Source organism: Mustela putorius, unplaced genomic scaffold, assembly GCF_011764305.1.
Source record: "Mustela putorius furo isolate JIRA1106 unplaced genomic scaffold, ASM1176430v1.1 tig00000151_pilon_pilon_pilon, whole genome shotgun sequence".
NCBI lineage: Eukaryota > Metazoa > Chordata > Mammalia > Carnivora > Mustelidae > Mustela > Mustela putorius.
The window spans coordinates 18,043,223-18,068,409 of NW_025421296.1; the positions used below are offsets into that span (position 1 = coordinate 18,043,223).

The window sequence follows — 25,187 nt, forward strand, 5'->3', positions numbered from 1 at the left end:
AAGGTTGAAACCTGAGCTGTGGGTACCACAGAGGGAAGTGAAGCTCTTCATCTGTCCGCCCCTCAGCATGTCAGAGTGCCAACCAGGGCTGCTGGCAGCAGGGACAGAATCTGAAAGGTCAGGGCTTATGACTGCTGGTTTCTGCAGAGCGGAAAGTGATGCCCATGAATTCTCTTGGCCTTCCATATTATCTCACACTGGGGAAAGCACCAGTCTAGGTACCATTGGGGTTGGGGGTGGGTGGGTTACCGTGGAAGCCAGTCTCCAGGTCAGCTGAGGGAAGTGGCCATACCCACAGACATAATGATGCAAAACAGAGCCACAGGAATAGCTCACAAAGAGGAGCTCCTTGAATCACTGAAGTCCTACGGAAAAGGACATGCACTGCAGAAATGTATGGACAGTGAGGTAGAAATTCCAGTAAGACTGATAAAAGACAGGTGGCAATCATCAGTAATGAGGGGAATTCGTGACATTATGACATTGTATCAGTATTATTTATTGATTCAAAAGTTATATTTATATTCTATTTTTGCAACGTCTCTTAATGTGAACTGTTTTGCCATTTTATAGACTCGGTTTATCATGAATCTAATCAGGACTCCCCTTTACACAAGGGTGGAGGGATTTTCAGTCCTGTTTCAATTTATTTAGTAGCTATTATTTTTATCAGCTTAAACCACACAAAATTACTTATGTTAGTTAGTTTCAAATATATTTAAAACTTTGATTTTAGTATGCCATCGTGTGTATATATATATATATATATATATACATACATATACCTCACACATTCTTTATGCATTCATCTGTCAAAGGATATCTAGGCTCTTTCCATATTTTGGTTATTTTGGACACTGTTGCCATAAACATTGGGGTGCATTCCCACCAACAGTGTAAAAGTATTCCCCATTCTCCAAATCCTCATCAACATTTGTTATTTCTTGAGTGGTTAATTTTAGCTATTCTGACTGGTGTGAGATAGTATCTCATTTGGTTTTGATTTGTATTCCCCTAATGTCAAGTGATGTTGAGTACTTTTTTATGTGTCAGTTAGCCATTTGCATGTCTTCTTTGGAGAAATGTTTGTTCATGTCTTCTGTCATTTCTTGACTCAATTATTTGTTCTTTGGGTGTTGAGTTTCATAAATTATTTATAGACTTTGGATACTAGCCCTTTATCTGATGAGACACTTGCAAATATTTTGCCTATTCTAAGCGGTTGTCTTTTGGTTTTGTTAACTGTTTTCTTTGCTGTGCAAAAGTTTTTTATTTTGATGAAGTCCCAATAGTTCATTTTTGCCCTTGCTTCCAGGGAAAAGGCAGATGACAAAGGACTACTCCATGCTTTATAACTCTATGCTTAATACCAAATGCTACAGGGGCACCTGGGTGGCTCAGGGGGTTAAAGCCTCTGCCTTTAGCTCAGGTCATGATCCCAGGGTCCTGGAATCGAGCCCCACATCGGGCTCTCTGCTCAGCAGGGAGCCTGCCCCCCCCACCGCCTGCCTCTCTGCCTACTTGTGATCTCTGACTGTCAAATAAATGAATAAAATCTTAAAAAAGAAATACCTAATGCTACAGACAAACATGTGTAGCAGATGTTTTAAAAAGGCATGACAGTTTGCATTAAAATAGTTTCATTTCATAGTTTTTGTGGAAAAAATTACCAATAATTAGTCTCTGAATATCTCTGGGCCTCCACAACTGATAGATAAAATGGAAATAATAATATTTTACTTTATTTGAAATCAAATCCAGTCCCAAAGTATATGATTCAATTGTTTGTTTAAAATTTATATTTCTCTGAATTACATATGGTCTTTCAGTCAGTTTTCATGACTGTACAAAACAGAAATCAATTCCATCTAGAAGCAGAGAAATAATTTATTGGGAGCATAATGGTCAGTTCATAAAATCAATAGGAAACATAGAGAAGTGTGGTCTGAAAACCAAGACCATCCAATGAGATTTAGGGAGCTGACATGGAGTGGTTTTGTCAACGAAACACCTGAGTGGCGGTTGCAGCAGGAGGTGTGACCAAACCAAGCTTTCTTCTATGGCTCGAGAGGCTCAAATTGCCACAGGTGCACATCCCAACAGCTGCTGCCTTTCCTGGACTATTCATCTAAAAAGTGGGCACCCCAAATCCATTCTTCCATCTGACAAGCAGTGTTTAGTTCTGCACTGAGAAAGTTGTTCCTGCTTCCTAAGAAGGGAGAACTGCTAGAACGAAATACTGAAGCATGTTCACCAGAAAATCCTTGCCCTGTATGCCTTTTACAGGGATAATGAGAGCTTGAGGTTAAGAAAGCCTTCTCTCACTGACCCTTTGCTCATAAACTTTTGCAACAAATCCTATTTCTCAACCCATACACTGGGCACACTGACCTGAGAGCTACTGGACTACTAGGAAGCCACCCAGAAGGAATCAGTCTTAGAATGTGGCAAGAACTAAATACACTTGATCAGGGAAGCACCTGCTCAGGTCACATCCAGACAGAATACAGTAAGGGGTCTTCTTTCAGCTATGACTAATTGTCCAAGCTAAAGCTCCCAGTAGAACTGACCTTATTGACTAAGTTTAGGTCATGTGCTCACATCAAGCTGCATAAAAAGACAACATAACCTTGCAGCAAAAATTGCTAACCATACTTCAGGAACTATTCTCTCCTTTTCTTTTTAATATTTATTGGGCATAGTCTACCCAACTGGAGACTACATTTCTCAGCCTCCCAACCAGCTAGGGATTGGCATGGGCCAGTAAGATGTGAGAAGTGAGTGGTTCATCCTTAGGGTCATCTCTTTAAAGATCAATCCACTTGACTTAAACTTTTTGCACAGAAGTAAGGGTCATAACTCACAGGGTGGCACAACTGTTCTTATGTTAGAATGAAATGAAGTTCTCTTTTTAGTTATTGTAACTTGTTACTGTTATTTAACTTACACTGCACCTTGACCATTAAAATAACTCTGACCTCTGTAGTGAGTGGTATAGAGTGCAAGGATCCCTTAAATAGAATGGATCCTAATATGCTGGACTTCCAGGTATAAGAGATGAGGTCACAAGCACACCCTGCTATCCCTTTTCTTAACATGCAACTGTCTTTATTGAGCAGTTTTAGAAACTTTCTTCCACTAAAGCAACTCACCCTCACCACATGTTCCTATGTACCGTTTCCCTGACCTACAAGTCTCTTTTCCTTGATTCCTTGAAGCAAAGGAGAATTGAGCTCAATGACTTCTTCATGTCTGTGTAACTGCTAGGCGGGATAATGAGTCAGTTGCCAGTAATACAAATAGTCAAATATTTAAAAAAAAAATCAGTTCCTTTTTACCTTTGGGCCACTTTCTCCCTGGTTTGTCTCCAAACATTAGTCACAATGTAAAAACATTGATTGATCACTTATTAATAAGCACTGGTCTTGATTCTTGAGGCTCCCCTCACCAATGCAAAGCCACCATCTGTAATAGCCAAACCTGTGAGGGCAGCAACCAGATCCTTCCTCAGTACTAACTCATAGACAGGAGAAGATAGATGTCTTTCTTGGTGCAAAGACCATTTCTCAGTAGGCAATCTTTTCAGGATTCTCTTAGTTGTCAGTTTCCAAATTGCTGTCAGCATTTTTCCTCTTGTGGCAAGCATATAAACGAGCATAATAACTGGCAGAACTCCCCAAGGCTCAGCACCCTACATTCTCCAGGCCTGGTAGGTCAGATTCTGGAGAGCTTGTGAGGAGATTCAAAGCAATTACTTCATCAAATGCCTTTGTCTTCCTGCATGCTGAGATATTTAGGTAAGCAAATGCACTGAAAGTAATAAATACCCAAGAACTGAAAGGATTTCATTTCAATTTTCTCTTGGTTTTATAATTTGAGGCATATATAAATATTCCTAATTATCTAAGCCAATATCTCTGGTTTGTGAATCCTATCCCTGCTGAGTTAGGTATCTGCTCTCAGTAATGATCAATACAACAAAAACTTGGAGCCCTATTAAACCGTTTAGAGGCATGAACACAATTTCTCTTTCAGTTTCTCTTTCATTTCTTCCCTGGCATCTGTAAGAGAAAAAAAAAATTAGATTATTTTTTTGAATTTTAGATTGCTTTTAAATATCAGATTAAACTCCTAAACATCTTTTTTTCTTTGTCCTAATTGAATTGCTTCCATTTCTCATAAATCTCAAACCTGAATAAGAAAAGTGTGCTTGTTCTGATACACACAAAGATCTGAATCTGATGCATGGAGTACCAGATGATCTGCCTCTAGGTGTCTTAGGCTCTGTTCTCAGGAAAACAGATTCATCTGCATACAGTTTTACTAGAGAATTCTCTCTCCCCACTAAATAAATAAATAAATACCAAAAAACCTACAAAAGAATGGACAAGGACAAGGTATAGTAAGAAGAGCTGACCTATGACCTTGCATGTGCTGAAGAAAACAAGATGATGCTTCTACATTGTTCCCAACTGAGGCAAGACTTCAGGTCTTTGTCCCTATACATTAATGAGTCTTTGAATATGGGCTGCCCCATGGGGACACATGTCAGTGGAAGGATGAATGCATTTAGCTAACGCAGATCCCTGGAGGACAGCGGCAACCTGCCCACAAATGAGAAGTCATGATTTTTGGGGATGAGCACCTTTTTCCTGAAGAGAATCTGGGCAGCACAGCCAGTCCCCAGAGGCCACCCCTACATTGCTTGAATAAAATGCTTTCAAGAGTAAGTTCATCCTGTTTGGGGCTTCTTTTCCTGGGAAAACTTAGAAGAGGAAGGTGAGTGGAAGAAGTATAATTCCTGCCAGGGCAGCTGGACTTATGTCACATCAGATAGCTATGCTCCCATAATTTACTGTTATATCTTGTGTTTCCCTCAGCCTTGGTTAGCACCTCTGCTAGTCCAAATGCTCTACCTGGAGGACTGACCCAAATCTTCATCTTTTGAGTTTTACAAGCTACTAAATTTAGGATATTTGTGTGGGAATGTTTGTGTGGTGACGTTTGTATGGCGATGGCATCATAAGCTGAGGATATTTGTGTGGAGAAGGCACATTCCCTTCAAAGACCTCTTTTTATGACTGGCCATTGGCTGGCTCCTGGAAACTGAGCTCCTGGAATGTTCTGCCTCGTGGGAGTGTTCTGCATCTTTTGGCCTTGAGCCAAGTTGCACCAGTGGTCTAGAGGATTTATTCTAATAAAGTGATTTATGATGGTCTGGGGTTTCAGTAGCTAAGGTAAGTCATGCAGGGATTATACATGACTGACTTTCAATAAAAACCCTGAACTCCAAGGCTGAGATAAGCTTCCCTGATTGGTAACACTCCACACATGTTATCACATCTTTTCTGGGGGAATTTAGTATGTTCCAAGTGAGGCTGTGAGAAGGGACACTAGAAGCTTACGCCTGGTTTCTGCAGACTTATCCTAAACAGGGGAGTTTTTGGCAGTCCATCATCACCTACAAGATCGATCTGGTTTCTATAAGGACCAGGCAATTAGAATAAATAAGTGTATCATAGCTACCACCACTCATACATTCTTTATACCTTTAGAAGCAGAATTAATATCAACCATTTCTTCCAAGCCACAATTTTAAAAGCTTACTGTCTTAGCCATGGTGTGTGTGGGGGGCAGTGTTAGAGGCTTCCACCTGGCTTTTACCCCCAGCAAGTCCTATACTACAGGATAATGACAATTATGATGGTTCTGTCCACCAAGAAAATGACCATTAGGTCCAGTGGACAGAGCAAGTGTGACCCAGACCTGGGTCAGGGCTCTATTAATGACCTGGATTCTTTTTTTTTTTTTTTAATATTTTATTAATTGATTTGACAGAGACACAGAGAGAGAGGGAACACAAGCAGGGGGAGTGTGAGAGAGAGAAGCAGGCTTCCTGCTGAACAAGGAGCTGGATATGGGGCTCATTCCAGGAGCCTGGGATTATGATGTGAGCCTGAGGCAGACGCTTAATGACTGAGCCACATAGGTGCCCCAATGACCTGGCTTCTATACTTTTCACTCTAACAATGATGTTTCTGATCCCTGGGAATCAATTTCAATATAGTCCTTTTGTTTAGAATTCCTCAAAATGTGTATGTATTCTTATCTCATGGTGTATGAATGCCTTCCTTTTGGGGCAGCCCTGGGGAGATTCTTTTCAGATTCCATGATCTCACAGGATCATAAGTCATGGGAACCCAACACTCCTTAGACCAATCAGTTCCAGGTATGAGAACTACCTAAGATCCAGACACTAGAATAGGGATCATGAGTATTTATTGATGAGCTGCTTGATTTTATCTTAATCGTACAATTAAGCAAGATTCTTGATCCTGCTTATTTATATTGGCCTTAGGAACACCACATTCTATAAGCCATCTCACTGTAAGTAAGGCTCCCTTTGCGGCCACTCTGACCTTATTCCTGTTCTGATAGTTGTATTCACTGAGCTTCTAATGGCTAAGTGTCGTCACCCTGCCTTCTTTTGGGGATCTTGTTATCCCCATTGCAATAAGGGAGTCAATTCTAACAACACCTTTTATTCTGAGACTTGACCTATAGAAAAGTCCTCACTGTGCCTCTCAGTGAAGTTGATGCTCTTCTCTCCAATGTGTTCCTTCTCATTTTGTGAAAGGGGAATTGTAGTCAGTTGGGTCTTTTGGCCTTAAGTAGGATATTCACTCTAGCATGCCTATTTCTATTTCAACCATTTTCCACAGCAATTCTGGAATTTCTTTTACTTTGTAGGGGTCATTCTTGCTTCCAAGAATCTTCCTGACAACATATTACCTTTGTATGGTGGCCTTGCCATGGTGTTAGATTCTATATCATGGGAAATATCACCTTTACCAATAGACTTTCCTATTCACTAACTTCATGACAAGAATTCCTTGACCCAGTACCATAAGGACCTAGTTCCATTTGTATGCACCCATGTACATGTTGGAAAATCTTGCAACTCCTTTAGAGTATACTCCCTTTGTACCTTAGCAGGCCCAGCTGCCTCAGCAAGCTAACATACTTGACCTGAGTTCCTTGTCCAATGACTGAGATAGGACGTAGGGGGATATCCTGAAGGAACATGTAGTGTCTTTCAAGCAAGAGGCCTATGCATCACCTTCAAGCAAAAGAGGGACTCCAATTTTTTTTTTTTTTCTTGCTAGGAGATATTCTCCTTCCCTACTTTTTTTTTTTTTTAATTAAAAAAAATTTTTTTGTGTTATGTCAGTCACCATGCAATACACCATTAGTTTTTGATGTAGTGTTCCAAGATTCATTGTTTACATATAGCACCCAGTTCTCCATGCAGTATGTGCCCTCCTTAATACCCATCACTGGAGCAAACCATCCCCCCAGGTGGGTTCTAAAATCCTCAGTTTGTTTCTGGGAGTCCACGGTCTCTCATGGTTCATCTCCCCCTCCAATTTCCCTCCCTTCACTTCTCCTTTCCTCCTCCTAATGTCCTCTGACTTTAAGAAAGAAGTGTTGGCCATTTCCATAGACACAGAGTTTTGGGATGATCCTGACAGTCAACATTTTTATAGTGCATTGTCTCGGATGTCCTTATTACAAATATTTCTTTACAACTGGACCCCTGAGCTTGAAGAATCAGAATTGCCAGGGTTGGGAATTCAACTTTCTTTGAACTCTGACCCCTTTATAATTAAGTCTTTGAGACTTGACCTCAGTTTTTTTTTCTGCCACTTAGTAGCAAGAGATAATATACCTTTTCTATCCTGCCAAGGAGCTATCTGACTTTCATCATTTACCTTATACCAGTTAAGGGTGCCTAGGTAGCTCAGTCAGTTGAGCATCTGACTCTTGGTTTTGGCTCAGATCATGATCTCAGGGTCGTGAGATGGAGTCTGCAACAATCCCTGCATTCAGCTCTGTACTCAGTGGAGAATCTACTTGAGATCCTCTCCCTTTGCCCCTCCCCGCCTTGCACACTTGCTCTCTTTCTACACTACATCAGTTAATAATCCTTCTCCTCCTTTCACAGAATTTTCTTTTCCACTGTGTCAGTGATACACAGCTACAGACAGCTCATCCCATAGCCCGATTATTATTTCCTCTGACCCTCTCAGACACTAGAGAAAATGCTAGTGCATCCCCTTCCACCATTATCCTATTTCAGTTCACTACTGGTAGACATTTTAACAGTAGTCCTGTTTCTTCATTTGCTAGGGCTTCTATAACAAAATATCTTAAATAAAAGAAAATTATTTTATCTTTCTTAAATAAAACAAAATTATTTTCTCACAGCTATGGAGTTAGAAGTCCAAAACCAAGGTGTCTGCTTACTTGGCTGTCTTCTCTCTGCACCTTCCCATCTTCTGTATGTGTCTGTGTTCAAATTGTTTCTCTTATATGACTCTGATCATATTAGATTAGGGGCCCACACAAATGATACATTTGGATTTGGTTACATCTTTCAAAGGCCTGTCTCCAGGCAATAGGGGATATAAGAGATCAGAACTTCAATTTTAGAGGAACACAGTTCATCCTATAACAACCTGCTTAAACCATTTTAGGTAGTATTATCACTCCATCTATCACTAATGACAGGATCTACATTGACAGCCAGCTGAAGGGTGATCCAGCTTCAAAATCTCAGCTTTGCTATCATACTGTCTTTGGCTGGGTTTCCTGGGAAGTAGACTTTGGGATACACTTGGGGAGGTTTATAGGGCACACCAGAGGGAATAAGCATCATCTGTTCGAACCATCTAGCTCTTCATCAATTACATTATAATATCACTCAGACAACTTAACTAAATAGAAATAAAATCTTAAACACTAATTGTACACTAAGGATAAGATTTTTAATTTTGGACATGAATTATCTGTTTAATTGAATGTCCTGAATTTTACAAATTTTTATTATCTTTATCCATAAATATAGGCATCGCTATTGCTGGAATGTAATATACATAGTTTCTACCATAAAACTTCATGCACTGAAGTCATCTTTTGCACTGATCTTTTGACTAAACTTACACAAAACAATTTTGTATTCTGAATTAAAACCAGACAAAATGAGCTTTAGAGGTAGAGATATAAAATACATTTTAATAACTTCCTGTAATTAGCAAAGAACCCAAATCAAGGCACTATGTTGTAAGCATTAGATTGTACATTATTTATCTGAAATAAAAATTTTAACTAAGACCTACATATAAAAAGAAAGAATAGTTTTAACACTGTGATTTTTTTTGTACTTTTCATTCTTTATTCCTATTTGAGGATATAATTTTCAACTACAGTGTTTTGTCACTTCCCATCCTTTTTTTCCCCCTTTCTCTTATGGAAATACACACTGCTGGACTTTCAGGTTAAATGTTAACTTTTATAGATAATCCAAAGCTCAAGATGGAATTTGAATTTCAACCCAGGGAAAGCTTTGTATCTTGATGCATTTCATCACAAGAAGATACTTGGCAGTATCTTCAGAAGCTATTTCCAGAAACCACAGAAAACTCACTTGTATTGCAAATCCATTATGACACTTATAAAAGTGTCATATATTTTTTATAATAAAGATCAGTAGTTCAAAGTAATTATATAGTTAACAGTAGAAAGGCACAATGTTAAGTTACTGACAGAGCACTTTTCTAAATTATTACATCTATATGTATTTATATGCCTATGCTTAATTACAAAAAATGCAAAGATATATGGAATTTTAGGTGTTTGTATAGTAAATGCTTGTGAAACAACAGTTTTACTTACAATCTAGGGAAAACTTTAGTAAAACACTTGCTGAAAACATAGATGTCTCAACATACAGCACAATCTTCTATATGTGCATCTGTAACACTGAACTCAAAGGTAAAATTTGATGTTCTTTCATGATTCCACACTCATTTCAAATGGTTGGTGAATTTGTACAAATATTTTGAGGTTTTAGTATTTCTTCACCAAGCTGTGTTTCCCTCCCCAACACATTCCTTTCTACTACTATGATCACCTTACACTTACCCCACTTTATTTAGAGTCAGATGTTTGGGGTTTTCCTCTATTTTATCTTACCCTCCTGTCCCAACCTGGGACAACATGGAATACATCTAGATCTAGCATCTTGAAACAAGAAAACAACATTGAAGGGCAAATGAAAGAGTAAAAGAGTGAGACAAAATACAGCTTTCATGTTTGTAGTGTTTTCATTCTAATTAAAGTAGGGAGAGATGGACACTTTATTCTTGTGGAATGTATGGCTCCATTTCTAATGGAGCCATAATAAAAGTTGTTCAGTCCACATCATTATTCTGACTGTACAATATTTCTCAAGCATAGTGTGGAAGCAAAAGAAACACCCCTCACATTACAGTATTTATAGTCCAATGGCTGGAGATAATTTTACACACAGTCACCTAGAAAGAAGATCCTTTGAAAAGAATCTGTAAGTGGTGAAGGTAGCATTCAGGGTACTGAGGGAGAGGCAGAGGGGGAGTCTTGGTATGGAGCTGAGCTAGCAAATTTCCTGAAGTAATATTTCTAAGGTTAAGATTTCTTTGAAGTTCTTTATTACATAAATAAACCAATCAATCTGGTGACTTTTCTTATGGTGAAATCAGAAACCTTTGTAGATAAAGCAATGCTTTAGATATCCCATTGCAAGCAATGTGCTAACTGTAAAATATGGAACTAAGGGAAATAAGGTGTTTCAATCTTTGTCATATTAGTATTCAGACTGCATTTAAGCTGTAATTAAAACACATTTTTCTTTGAATGTGCATTTAATATGCTCAGTAAGATTGATTAAATACCTCAAGCAAGCTGATATTTTACTGTTTGGTTTCCAAGATGGCATATACATTGATTCAGTATCTCACTTGGGATGCTTTCACTGTCTTTATCTCTCACATATTCCAAATGAGGACCCCCAAGCAACAGAAGAATGTCTAAACACCGAATTTGAATAACACATCATAGAATTGCAAATTTTAATAAATGATGTATAATATATGATTTGGTTATAAATTGCTAATATTTTCAGTAAGACTATTTACATTGCACAGAATTGGATAAAAATGCAATTCAGATTTCAGGATTGAAAGAAGTCAGAGTTTTCAACTTTAAATTAATCATATAAACCAAGAAAAATGTCCTTGTATTTAATCCCCACAATATTTAATTTTCATTTATATCTGTTGGTAAAGAAAGCTAATGAAATTCAGAAGTTAGTCCATTTGGTCTGGATTTTGTCTAAATGTGCTGGGGTAAGCAAGATGGCAAATAACTACACTACATTTTGTGTGTGTGTGTGAAAATAGAGCTATTAAAATTTAAATAGCTTTCCAAGTATTATATATAGGAATCTTTACATTATTGTATGCATTTGGAAAGCATGATACATTATACCACTTGTTACCAATTTAACCCAATTAGTGTTCTCCTTTTACTTTTAAATTAATCTCTAATTGTACATTAGACATCTGTGAAAGATCATGAACTATTTGCAGCCTCTTTTAGCAAATCCCCAGAAGGATAGATCTCCTGGAGTTTGGTTACCAGAGTTTATAATCATATTATAGGACATGAATGGCTTCGTTCAGCAAGCTTCATTAAAACTAACTTTTCTTGATCATTAAAATACAGTTTGCTTTTGGAGCAGCTTTTATTGGTGAATGTAGCCCTTTTGTGAAGCATCCTACGCTGAAATTTGAGATTTTGTTTAGAATGACTAACATAATTACCATATCTTTTCTGCAGAGCTTATGCTATCAACACATATAATGACTTCAAATTCACTATTATTTTATAAAATATAATCCGTAATGGGTTTAGAGTAAATATAACAGAATCCACTCTCATATCTAATGGGAATACTCTGAGTTTGTTTTAACTTTTAATTAATTAAATTTTCCATACAAGGGATGAAGTGTTTATGATTTTTCAATGAATATTTATGAACACTCATTGTCCAAAATTCACAAGCCTTCATTCAGACTCATAAAAGAGTTTATGAATATTTGATCAAAAAACAAACCAAAATGAACCACTTTATAATTCTTTCAAGAGCCACAATAATGTCCATGAATTAAAACCATGCATATGTTGACAAATATTCAGCTTTTTGTTTTTTGTTTTTTTCCTTCAGAACATATATCACAAATGCCGACTTAGGATCAACAGTGCTTCAAATAACATTATTATTTTAGGAGCAGTACTAATGACTCTATAACTCCCACATATCATCAAAATCTTTCAGAAAATTTGAGGGAAAGAAAATTATCATACCAAGTTTAAAGATAATAATGATCAAATCTTAAAACAGTAGTGGGGAACTAATTTTACAATCTAGAAATCATGGGTCTGCACATCATTGAATGACAGACTAAGATTAGAACAAATTTTCCAACATGTAGTTCAATGTGATAGTTATTTATAGAGTGATTGCTCTGTGGCAGGCATTATGCTGCTATTTTTATCTCCAAGATTCCTGTAGATTTTAAGAATATTGACATTTAATCGAATGTCACTTCCCTATCTACAGTAGAATGGAAAGGTACGGATTGAAATCCTGCTTTTGTTTTGTTTCCTGGATATTGTTCTATAAACATGGTGAAAGCCAGTATTCTATCTGTAAATTCTCAGTACCTATTCAGTATTTGGGTTCCTTACCACACAGATACTAATGATCATCAAGTCATTCATTCATTCCAGGGAATTTTCGAGTGTATATTATATACTAGGACATCATGCAGATGTCTAAGGTTAATAAGACAAAGCCCTTGATCTCATAGACTCTAGTTAGTAAGTAAATTAGAGACTATCGACTCTGAAAAACAACCTGAGGGTCTTGAATGGGTGGGGGGTGGGAGGTTGGGGGAACCAGGTAGTGGGTATTGGAGCGGGCACGGATTGCATGGAGCACTGGATGTGGTGCAAAAATAATTAATACTGATATGCTGAAAAAATAAAAAAAAAATTAAAAAATTAATAATATAATTTCTAGTAGGAAAGCATGCCACAAATAAAATAAACAAGCAGAAAGAGTGTTGGAGGAAAACCAATTTAGGTATGGTCATGAGAAACCGTCTCTGAGGTGGACTTCTTTGGATGAACTCTAAATGAAAGAGCAAATTCATATATTACATTAGTTTGAGAACAATTCCAGACAACAAGAAAAGTTACAGAAGCTCTGAGGTAGTGCAAAGCTCAGAAAGAGAAGGAAAGACCGTTATAGACTTAACTGGTTGGATGAGATGGAGAGAAGGGAAGTAATAGGAAATGCAGTCAGAGAGGTGAGTGGAAACCAGTTCACACGTGGACTGGCAGGACTTGAAGAACATTGATTTTGGTTTATGGTGAACATAATGGGCTGCTACTTACAGGTTTTCATTAGATGCATGACATATCTGATTTTCATGTTTAAAAGCCGTTCTATGGAAAAAAGACTGAAATTGTCAAAGTGGAAGCAAGTAGTTAAGTTAGGAGGTTATGGCAAACCTCTAAGAGAAAATAGGAGCATGGACAAAAATGATTGTGTTAGAGCTCAAATTTCATATTTTAAAAGTGGAACTGATTTTAAAAAATGCTTATTAGCATAGGGAGTAAATGACAAAAAAAAAACAACCAAAAAACAAACAAAAAATAAATAAACAAAAAAGACTCCAAGATCTTAGCAACTGAGCAACTGATGATGTCACTGACAAAATCAATTATAGATAACAACAAATTGAGTCCAGAGTCTTCTGTATCAGAGAATAGAGACCAAAGGTTCTATTTTGGATAAATTCAAAAAGTCTGTTCAAATGGAGATGAGGTTGGAGATTCCAATTCTGGGTATTCTTAACGTAACATGGTAGTTAACACCATCAGATTATCTAGTGATATGGTGTACAGAGACATGAAGGAAACATGGAAAGCTGAGCCTATGGCAGACTAAGCCAACACATAGAAATCAAGAAGAAGAGCAGAAGCCAGCACAATAAATGGGGTATGAGCAAACAACACAGTAAAATATTTTACAAATTTGGCATCTGAGGAATAAAGTAAGACAAAAGGTAGGAAGAAGGAAGATAAGGCAGTTGCCATTAATTTGCAATATGGAAGCCACTGATGACTCCACAGGAGATCTAGGTGAGACATAGTGAGGACTTTCAGTAACTGAAACAAGAGAATAGCAAAGAAGATGGACAGAGGGAAATAAATGAAGGCTATTTAATAAAACAGAACTCAGAAGCCAATAGACCATAGAGTCAAGATGACTTGCAGAATGAGATCATGGTGCTATTCTCTGAACAGAAAACACAAAGAATTAATCTCATTTTAGGAAAAGTTGTTGTGTTTAATTTTAAATCTATTTATATTGAGGTGTTTGAAGCACACATGGAGCTGTGAAGAATCTATAAAAATATATGTTTATAAAAAATAAAAAATTAAAAAAAAAAAAAAGAATCTAGAAAACTGGCCTCAAGCCAGGGTTAAAAGATAAACACACACAAACAGAACTTTACACAACACCAATACCAACATTTCAAGAATGCATTGGACAAAATGAGCCTGCCCTAGAGCACACAGAAGAGAAGGTTGAGAGAATTAATTGATTTATATGTTATATGCTTCTTGAATGGTGATGATAAGGTATTTTAAATTCCCTTGTCTTAATCTTTCCCAAACTTCTTCAATCTGGCTCCAAATCTGTGCCTGGAGAATAGGTAATCTATAGTTACCACCACTGGGGTAAAAAGAGAGAGAAAACCAGATTTAGAAGGGTATTAATATATACTTTTTTCTTAAAAAAATAGTTTATATTCAAACACAGAATTCTAACAAATATTGGTTATTTGAGCATGAAGGAACTCTAGCTTGCTATAGGGAAAGGAGATCGATCCTGTGCAAACTTACTGAGGTTGAATTCTGATTTTCCCTCTGGCTAGCTGTGTTTTTAGAGCTGGCAATTGACCTGCTCTCCTTCTCTTTTGAGTGAGGATTACTAAACAAACTTCACTAGGTTTCTGTAAATATTACTTATGACAAGGTAGATGAAAATTTCACCATGGCACTTGGTGTATGAATGCTTAAGAAATATTAATTCACTTCTTGTCCCTCCAGTACGATACATAATTGTGTTTTCAAACCTGTTTTACAATGTCAACAGTTATCGTTGTGGGAAGTTGAGATAATACATGTTGTTTTAGTTATTTACAATTTCATTACTTTTTATTGAGGTAAAATGTACATAGAGTAGAAGGCACATACCTTAAGTGTGTAAATGAATGGTTTTTGATAAATGTGTACACCTGTATAAACACCATTCCAGTCAAGGCATAAAGCACTTCATCACCCCTTTGTGTCACCCATGTCCTCCCCAAATAGCCAGTGTTCTGAATTACATCACTACAGATTAGTTATGCCTGTTTTTAATTTCATATAAATGGAAATATGCATATTCTTTTGTGAATAGTTCTTATCACTCATTTTATATGAGTTATATCACTCAGTTATATGTGTGTATGTAAAGTTGCTATAAACTTTCATTTCCAAGTCATTTTGAAGACAAGCATTTTCATTTCTCTTGAGTAAATACTTAGGGATGGAATTGCTAGGTCATGGGATAGTGTATGATTCCTACCCTCCCTGATGTTTATCATCAGGATTTTAAATATTATCCATTCTTATAAATATGAAGAGTTATCTAATTATGCTTTTAATTTGTGTTTCCCTAGTAATAGATGATGCTGGGCACCTTTTCATGTGTCTATTGGCCATTCATATATTTTCTTTTGTGAAGTATCCAAGTTTTTGCCCATTTTTACTAGGTTGTTTGTCCTTTAATGATTTGTAGATCTTTATTTATTCTAAATACATTTCTTCTATGTGAATATTTTTTGACAATGTGTGTACTCCCTTTTCTTTTTCCTCATGATGTCTTTTGGTGGGTTCTTTAGCCATAGTTTTTAATTCTGTCAAAGGCCAATTAATAATTTTTAAAAAATTATGTATAATGTTTTTGTGTTTTCCCTAAGATTTTTAACCTATGTCGATGTTGTAAAGATATTTCTATGTAGATGTTTTACGCCTTTAGATTTCATGTTTGATGTATGATCCATCAAAATTATTTTCATTAAATATTAATATTAAACAATGTGTTTTCATATATTCTGGATTTTCTTCAGTGGTTAACTTATTTTAAATATTTTATTTATTTATTTATTTATTTGACACAGAGAGAGAGATCACAAGTAGGCAGAGAGGCAGGCAGAGAGAGAAGGGGAAGCAGGCTCCCTGCTGAGTAGATAGCTCAATGAGGGTCTCAATTCCAGGACTCTGAGATCATGACCTGAGCCAAAGGCAGAGGCTTAACCCACTGAGTCACCCAGGTGCCCCAGTGGTTAAATTTTTAAGTACCTTATTATCAGCTGATGTTTATGACTAAGTGTGCTTTGTGGGGGTTGGAAATATGATCTCCCTTAGAAGCAGACACATTTCTAATCCTACCAGTTTGACTAGTTACCTTATAAACAGAGATATGATTCAATTAAGAAATATTGCACTTTGCATCTCTAAAATTTAAAAAAGCAATCTCTGTTTCACATTAGCACTCATCAAAAATTATAACAATAATAATATGAACAAATTGCTTCAAAGCTTTCAAAAGAGCACATGAATATATAGAAGTAACGATTAGTAACTAGTTATTGTAACTTTAAGAGCCCTTTCTTTGAATCTGTTAACAGTGTCTGAAGAAAAACAGATTCAATACCAGAATTCAGAGGAAACTTTATTTCCTCTGAATTATTTATATTTATAAATACAATATATTTATAAATATATTTTATATTTATTCTTAAATATATAAAACTATCTACAGAACACTTCCTGTTATTTTATACCATAATGGAAAAATAATCAGGATCCCAAATTATTTTTATATTAACCTTTCAGAAGATAATGATTTCTGACTTTGAAAAGTAAGAGGAATTCCATTCTATATTACTCTGTAATGAAAAGTGTTATTTCTCTAAATTAAAGCAAGAAAATGACCAATATAAGTAATCTGACCATTGTCATTTTGCATTATGCTTCCCACAGTTGTAGTTCATAAATAAGGCCAGTTTTATAATTTTTATGTCCAAAAACACTGTATATTGAGAAAGTATCTGTAATCTTCATCAATCTTCATATGCACTATTAAAACAATGGTTTTCTTCCTGCTTTTTACATTTTATATATTTTAACTTGATGCTACTCAATTTTATCTATCATCCATCTATCCATCTATCTATCTATCTATCACCTATCTATCCACTCATCTATCATCTATCTCTTATCTGTCTACCTCTGTACCTACATGTCAGTTTCAAGCAGACATGTGTCCAGAAGTCAACCCTCTTACTTTCTCAGACATGATATGAATGGCTTTCCCATACTGGGGTACAGAGGGAAACTATGAGAAGGCAAGGGGCACAAAGATATGCCCCAGGGACACTACATTTGTTTCCAAACAATGCCTGCCAAATTTCTATTTTTCCTAAAATCTAGTGGATTCACATGACCACACTTGTTGCTCCTGAAACAAAAGACGAGTCATTCTGTCCAAGGGTAATCTCCCTCTTCCAAGTCTCAGGGACTCCAGATGCCCACTCCTTGACACCAAGGCTGTTGGTGACTGAAAATGAGGGCACTGCCTCTGTCCACTGCGGCAGAAGCACTAGTACCCAGAACTTTCAGTGCATTGTGGATGAGTTCAGCAAAGTTGGATTTTTAATTTTTCTGCACTTTTTAATACAGCCTTCCCATACTGATGCATGCCTTAGTTCTACAGTTAATCAGCCTGAGGAGACTATGCTCAGAACCAGCACTTCCCTTTGCCCTGTCCACTGCCCTAACCCGAACATTCAAGTGCCTTCCTTTCCTTAGGATTTTTCTGTCCCAGAAATCTTTGCCAACATCTGTAGAAAGGCTACTCAAGGACCAATGTCACCAGATACACAGATTGTGATCATGGTCAGCAAAATTCCTGGGACTTGACGGATAGCCTGCCCCATACACACCTCTAGAAATAGGGTGTTGTGCTCTCTCCCTTCAAACCTGCTGGCTTGGTCTTCTCTCTCCCTTCAAACCTGCTGGCTTGGTCTTCTTTCCCTGGCTTTCTGCACCCCCTATTCCAAACCCCAGCTGCTAACATCACTCTCAAACTCTCTGCTTTTGCAACATCTGTGGATGCTCTTCTTTTGTTGTTTTTGTTGTTGTTTTTATAATTTTTATTATGTTATGTTAGTCACCATACAGTATATCATTAGTTTTTGATGTAGTGTCCCATGCAATACATGCACTCCTTAATACCCATCACTGGGCTCACTCATCCCCCTCTCCCCTCCCCTCTGAAACCCACAGTTTGATTCCTGGAGTCCATAGTGTCTCATGGTTCATCTCCCCCTCTGTTTCCCCCTCCTTCATTTTTCCCTTCTTTCTCCTAGTGTCCTCCATGCTATTCCTTATGCTCCATAAATAAATGAAACCACGTGATAATTGTCTTTCTCTGTTTAACTTATTTCACTTAACATAATCTCCTTCAGTTCCATCCATGTTCATGCGAATGTTAGGCTTTCATCCTTTCTGATGGCTGAGTAATATTCTATTTTATATATAGACCACATCTTCTTTATCCATTTGTCTGTTGAAGGGCATCTTGGCTCCTTGTGACTACTGTGGACATCGTTGCTATGAACACCAGGGTGCATAAGACCCTACTTTCACTACATCTATATCTTTAGGGTAAATACCTAGTAGTTCAATTGCTGGGTCATAGGGTAACTTTATTTTCCACCTTGTGAGGAACCTCCATACTGTTTTCCAGAGTGGCTGTACCAACTTGCATTCCCACCAACAGTGTTAGAGGGTTCCCCTTTCTTGACAACCTCCCCAACATTTGCTGTTTCTTGTCTTGTTTATTTTTGCCATTCTAACTGGTGTAAGGTGGTATCTCAATGTGGTTTTGATTTGTATTTCCCTGATGGCTAATGATGTTGAAAATTTTTTCATGTGTCTGTTAGCCATTTGTATATGGATGCTCTTCTGGCACAAAGATGCCCAACTTGTAATGGAAAGGAGGGGAGTAAAGAGCTTTACAGGGGGAAAAATGCCAGCAGGATAAATCTTATCTCTCAAGTTATTTTTCAGTGAGGAAGATTAAAAACCCCCAGAGCTTTTACCATTGTCAAATCACTTCAATATGCAGCTCAGTGAATTTGTTGTTTTAATTCAAATAGAAAAGGACCAGTAAAGTTATACTTCTAAAGCACCATGTAATTCAAAGTGATTATGTTTCATCTTTTCAAATACATTAAATACTCTCCTCAATTATTATTTCTTAAAATAGTGAAATGGGATTATTGGCTGGTACATTCACACAAGGCCTGACTCACCTGAACAGATGAAAGCCTGGTGGCACAGAATTGCTGATCTGCTCACACCAAACCACCTGGTGCCAGCTTTCAGTGATCACACCCATGCTGGCCCATGCTTCAGGACTCACACAGGTTAACTAAACTTCCCTATTTAGATGAGACTAAATCATATACAATAACCACGAATAACACACAGTGATTCCTCACAAAACTTCAGTTTCTTCTCACTAAACCCAGACTGAAAGGTCTAACAGAATAGTTCCTGCCTGGTGAGAAATCTGATGAAAGCTCACTGCCTCTGGATGCCTCACACACTCTGACTGGGGACATCCCTTTTGTTTCTTGCCCACTGTCACTCTCTGAACTTCTCAGTCTCTCATATCTAAATGTTAACACTTCATTTCAGTAGAGGCTCTACCAAATCAGAGCTTTAGCTTCTTTGAAATGTTCCCTTGAAATAGGGCTGCTTGCCAGTTTCACCTGTTAAACTGAGGATTATCATTCAAGAATCTGTGTTCTGTGCTGTGACCCACATTCTTGTCTGTGTGCCCACCACTCAGACTGTGTGAGGCCTGTAGTGGACACCCCCTCGCCCTGTTGTGTGCTTTCACTGACCACCTGTGACTGCAGCCATTGCTCTGACAACCCTTTAAGAAAAGTTCCCAGGTTTTCTCAAAGCCCAGCCCTGTGAACATTGGGGCCAGATAATTCTATGTTGGAGGTGGGAGGTTGGTTTGCTCATTGTAGGATGTTTAGCAACATCCTTTGCCTCCATTCTCCAGAGGCACCCCTTCACATCATAAGGACCGACCATGTAACATAATAAAAATGTTCCCTGGGGACTACAACAACTGTCCCGGGTTAAGAATCCCAAGAATAAACTAACAGCACTCCATCTGAGCTCCATTATGCCTCTCACTTTGTGGCACCACCATGAGGGATGGCAGAGAGAGCCCACCCTCCTGCATCATAGCCTATATAAACAAGGGGCTGCCTGGAGGGCATTCCTAACCAACAGAGGCTGGTAACCTGTGGGCCAGTGCCTCTGTTTCTTTTTCAGAGTCAGAGACACTGGCTTGAAAATACTTGCCTTGGGCTTATCATCTCATACCACTATAATTCTCCCAAAGAAAGTAGCTCAGAGCAGCATCATTATAGACTTTACAACCAGTATTAGCTGGACTACATTTTGCTAATGCAAGCCATTACTAAAATACCAATTCATGAAGAGATGCTCATCCAACTGATCAATAAGGCTTGACCTAATATCTATGGCCAGACAACATGAAACTTATTATTTCTGAATATTATAAGTTAAATAGGATATGGATTCTAAAACAATTTTTATTCTCTATTTATTATAGCTGCCTATGTGCTGTAATCGTTTTAGATGTTTGGATGAAATCGTTCGGTGGCTGAGTCATTGAATGCCCTAGCTAGACAGTTATTCATTACATTCTATACATAATAGAAAGACATTTCTCTTACTATTCGTCACTTAAGTTGACATACTCACATGTATGCACATGCATACAGGGACAAACACACTCTCATGCATAGACCATGAGAGAGAACCCTAGGGAACTCTGCACCCAGCAGCATCCCATGTCCAGGTGGCTTTATCTCAGCCATGAAAAGGATGATAGCTGTGATTATTATGCTTTTTCTCTGACTATGATCCAAATTTAACCAGATAGTAAGACAGCTGAATGGCTTGTCCATCATGATCAAATTGAAAAACATAGTGGAAAGGTAGTTTTTTATCCTCAAATGTCTAGTTCTCTTTACAAGTAGCTTCACTTATTCATGCTTATGTAAATGGGATGGACATGGGGATGTATTTGGAAATTTGCAGCACAGTTCCAAATTTAGAGATATTGACAAGCCACAAAAGGATTCCAACTAAACAAAAAACAAACAAACAAACAAAAAAAGAGTCTTAAAAGACCAGAAAGCTTTTAGTTTAAAAATACAGTTATGCTGAAAATAAATAAAATAATTTAAAAAAATACATGGATTCCCTAGGGCAAAAATAGCTGCCTTATTAGATAATGGAAATATGTTTCAGCCTGTTAAAAGAAGATAGACTTATAAATAAAAGGGGCTATACATAGGAGAAGATAGAAAACGTTGTGATATGAATGATTGCTGACAGGTAGACATAGAAGCACTAAACAAAACATTGCACATTAGTTCAGTGCTAAGATATTTTTGCTGGCACAAATGATGTAAGTGCAAACAAATTAGATTGTCCATAGTAGGAAGCTGTTCATATCTTTCCACTTGCTTTATCTTCCACCTCATTTAGAGGGGACTAACGGATAGTAGGGCACCACCTTCTTTTACTTACATGGCTGCTTTAAAATCCCCTTCTTTGAATGGGGAAGAATGGGGTTTGGTTTTCTCTTTGAATCTAAGAATCATAGAGGTCAGGTCCAATATGCCTTTCAAACACAGCCATCTTTTTCAAAGATGATTTTCAAACCCTGTTTTCAGTATGCAGACACATTTGTACACTGGTCAGGCTTGGGTCCTTCTCTGGGTTTTCCTAGGTGTGCCTTAGGGAGGTCTGAGGGAGTCACTCACCTCTGGGTATCAGCAGGGTTCTCAACATAAAAGAATGATGCCCATTCCATCAGTATCAGAAGGAAATCAGGCTTACTTTGTCAAACCAAAAATTCTAGCTGGTGATACTGAATGAAACCTAGCTGGTGAGCAATTTTGAAAGCCAAAGTTTCCCCCCACATATCCCCCCGCCCCGTTGAAGTCCTCATTACAGACAGCTGCTGGCCAACTCATGGAGAAAGCATACTTCTATTGATAATATCAACCGCTTTAGTTTATATAGATTCACTGGGAGTACCTCACCATATTCAAAGTTAATAAGCCAAGAAAACTTTTTTTTTTTTTCCAAGAAAACTTTTTGATAGTGTAGTTCTCAGAGCTGGAATTTCTCTTGTTCTTTCTGTCTAGGCTAGCATAGTTTTTATTAACTTAACTATAAGCTTTATAACCTTATATATTTACCAAGGACTAACCATAGGGAAGTGGTGCATTCTGCTATGACTTTGCTCTCAAAATAATCTGTGCACATAACAAAGTCCAAATACTATCCAGGTGTTACTGAAAGCAAATAAAAGTAAAATTGGACTTATATGACCAGCAAGCATTTAGCCAACGTCCTCTGCCCCGGAGGCCTTGTACTAGAGGCAGTATGTGAGACACAGCAGAGCAGAGCAGCAGCATTGGTCTCAGACAGAACAGGGTTTGAATCCTGGCTCTACCACTTGCCGTGATAAGCACAATTCTTCATCTCTCGAATCCCAGCTATCTGTAACTATAACAATACTAACTTCTGAAGATCTTTATAAGGATTTAAAGATTAAGGCATATAAATTACCTACTCAGTGCTGACACAAGAATTTATTTCCTATTCTCCTTTCTTAAAAGATGGGGATGCAAGGAGATACAGCAGTCCCTGGGATGGAAGAAAGTTGCGATTCCTTGGGGGGGATTGAGTTCTTAAAATTCAAAGCAATAAAAGGTCAGTTACATAAGAAGTAGAAATTGGTATTAGTCATATACCATTTACAAGCTAAGGCATATAATCATGCCTTTGGCAAGAACATTAATTTAGGTATTACAGACCTCCTAGGAGAAAATATTTTCATGTGCTTACCTGGCTTCTGGGTATAGACATGTTTTGGAGGCTACAGCATGGTTGGAGTTAAGGACCAAACCAGGCCCTGACTTGTGTCTCCTTCAAAGTCCGGCCACCTTGACAAGGTTAAGGACGGGAAAGTTGAGTGCACTGAGAAAGGGTCTGGGCAATGTGCCATGCACTCACCTAGGTGACTTCCCACACGCTCTCCCTACAGTAGGGAACAATGTGGCCAGGGTCCTGAGTTCTTAGTTAGTCCTTCTTGTTCTGTACCTCCCATAACCCACTCCCTGGTTGATTGTCTTGCTAATGGCTTTAGCCGAAACTACCTGGAGTCATGAGGTTTGCTTGTAGTAAATGTAAACTTGTTATAGAAACTTGTGGTCATCTGACTATGTACTGATAATGTTCCTTCTATTCTGGTCTGCCTTATAAATGATTGTAAGATGTGGAATAAAATCAGCACGTTTGGACATCGTCTTCAGTGTCCCTCCTGCCCCCATCTCTTTGTCTCTTAATTTCTTTTCACCATCCTCTTAGCCTTCAAAGTTTTCCTGGTCGATTCGTCGCACTGGCCGCGACAGACATGTGTTTAGCCAGTGCTTCACATATGAGTTCACTGCACCTGCTTCTTGATATTTGGTACATTCTGAGTCTTTTATGGGGTTTCAGGAAATACTAAATTTAGAAAATGTATCTTTTGAGTAAATTCATCCTCTAGCCCAGAAGGAAACTGTTGAGGGTGGAACCCTTCCCCCTTCATCCTCCCATTACTACCTTTCCTGTGGCCCAGACCTGTAACAGCAGAAGAAAGGCTCATTGTCATTGCATCTAGTGAAGAGCAAAGCATTTCTAATGCAAAGAGCACAGGGCCTCTGGCTTCCTTGGTCACATGCTGCAGTGAAAGCGGTGGGGTCAAGCTGCTGGGGCTGCAGAGACTGTGTCACCATGGGCCTCAGACAGTGGGAACAGGGGCAGTGGTAACATGCACATGTCCTGTTTCTCCTCTAAGTTTTATGAATGTGGTGGTGTCCTCTGTCCTCTGTCTGGATGTTAATACCTTCATGATTTGGTTGAGCTATACAAATTACTGATGCTTGGTCACTTTTGATCTATAAAAATGACTGCTTTGTGTGACCCTACCTTATCATTCCTACTTAGCCTTTAAGCCTCAGTTAAGACTTCATCTGCCTAGGTAGCCACCTATGACTGGCCAGCTGGGTTGCACATCCTTCCTCTGCATTTCCAGTGCATACTGGAAGCTGGTCTTTAAACTTATTTCCCTACGTTGGAACTATCGGTTCTTCTGACTTCCTCATTCTTAGATCGCTAGACACGGTGTGATAGTGCTGACTTCATAAAAACAAGTATAAAGAGAGGGTTTCTCATATTTCAAGATTGGTGATTCTAAAACTACTTAAGGCTGGTTCAACATTAGTTCTCACCAGGACTAAGTAGCTAAAATGACACAAATAATTCATGCACTTATGTTGTCATACCCACATACACATGTAAACACATAAAAAGTTTTAAGTAATTTTCAGTTTAAAATTTTATTATTCTTATGCTCTATGAGTAAAAGCCATCTGTAGCTAGCAGCTTCATTGACTTGAGAGAGAGAAGGGGAGCATTTAAACATGACCTTAGGCCTAATCACAATTTTCCTAGAATCTGACAGCAACATGTTCCACATGATTGAAGCCCAAATCTTGAGAAATAACTTCCCTTCACAAGTCTGCTTAAAACAGACTAATGTTCTGCACTTGGTCAGACATAGAACCAAATTCACCTTCCTGAGATTCCTGGGCTAATAGAGTATGGGTTTCAGCAAAAAACTTTTTTTTTTTTTTTTCCGTTCAGCTAATAATCAGAGGTAAAGAGCACTATGCCTTCTTTTTACAACAACTGATTTCCAGGAAGATTGTTTAGTAGAAATAAAGAAGAGACATAGGGACAGCGAGATAACACATATCCATTTGGGTACTAATTCTACCAGATTTTCTATTCCTGGTCTCAGTATAGAAACTGGTCAGCAATGGGCTTTCCCTTAGACAGAAGCTCCTAGGGCTTAAATACATGCTATCTTTTGGACAATGACAATATGGGGCATGGGATGTTCTGGACTTCTGAACTCTGGGATTAGTCCATGATTTCAAAAGCAA

At 37.9% G+C, this 25,187-nt stretch overlaps 1 pseudogene; it reads left to right on the plus strand.

Moving 5' to 3' along the window:
* Positions 1-303: 303 nt before the first annotated feature.
* The window catches only part of LOC123390911, an 84,890-nt pseudogene continuing 60,006 nt past the window's right edge, over positions 304-25,187 (plus strand).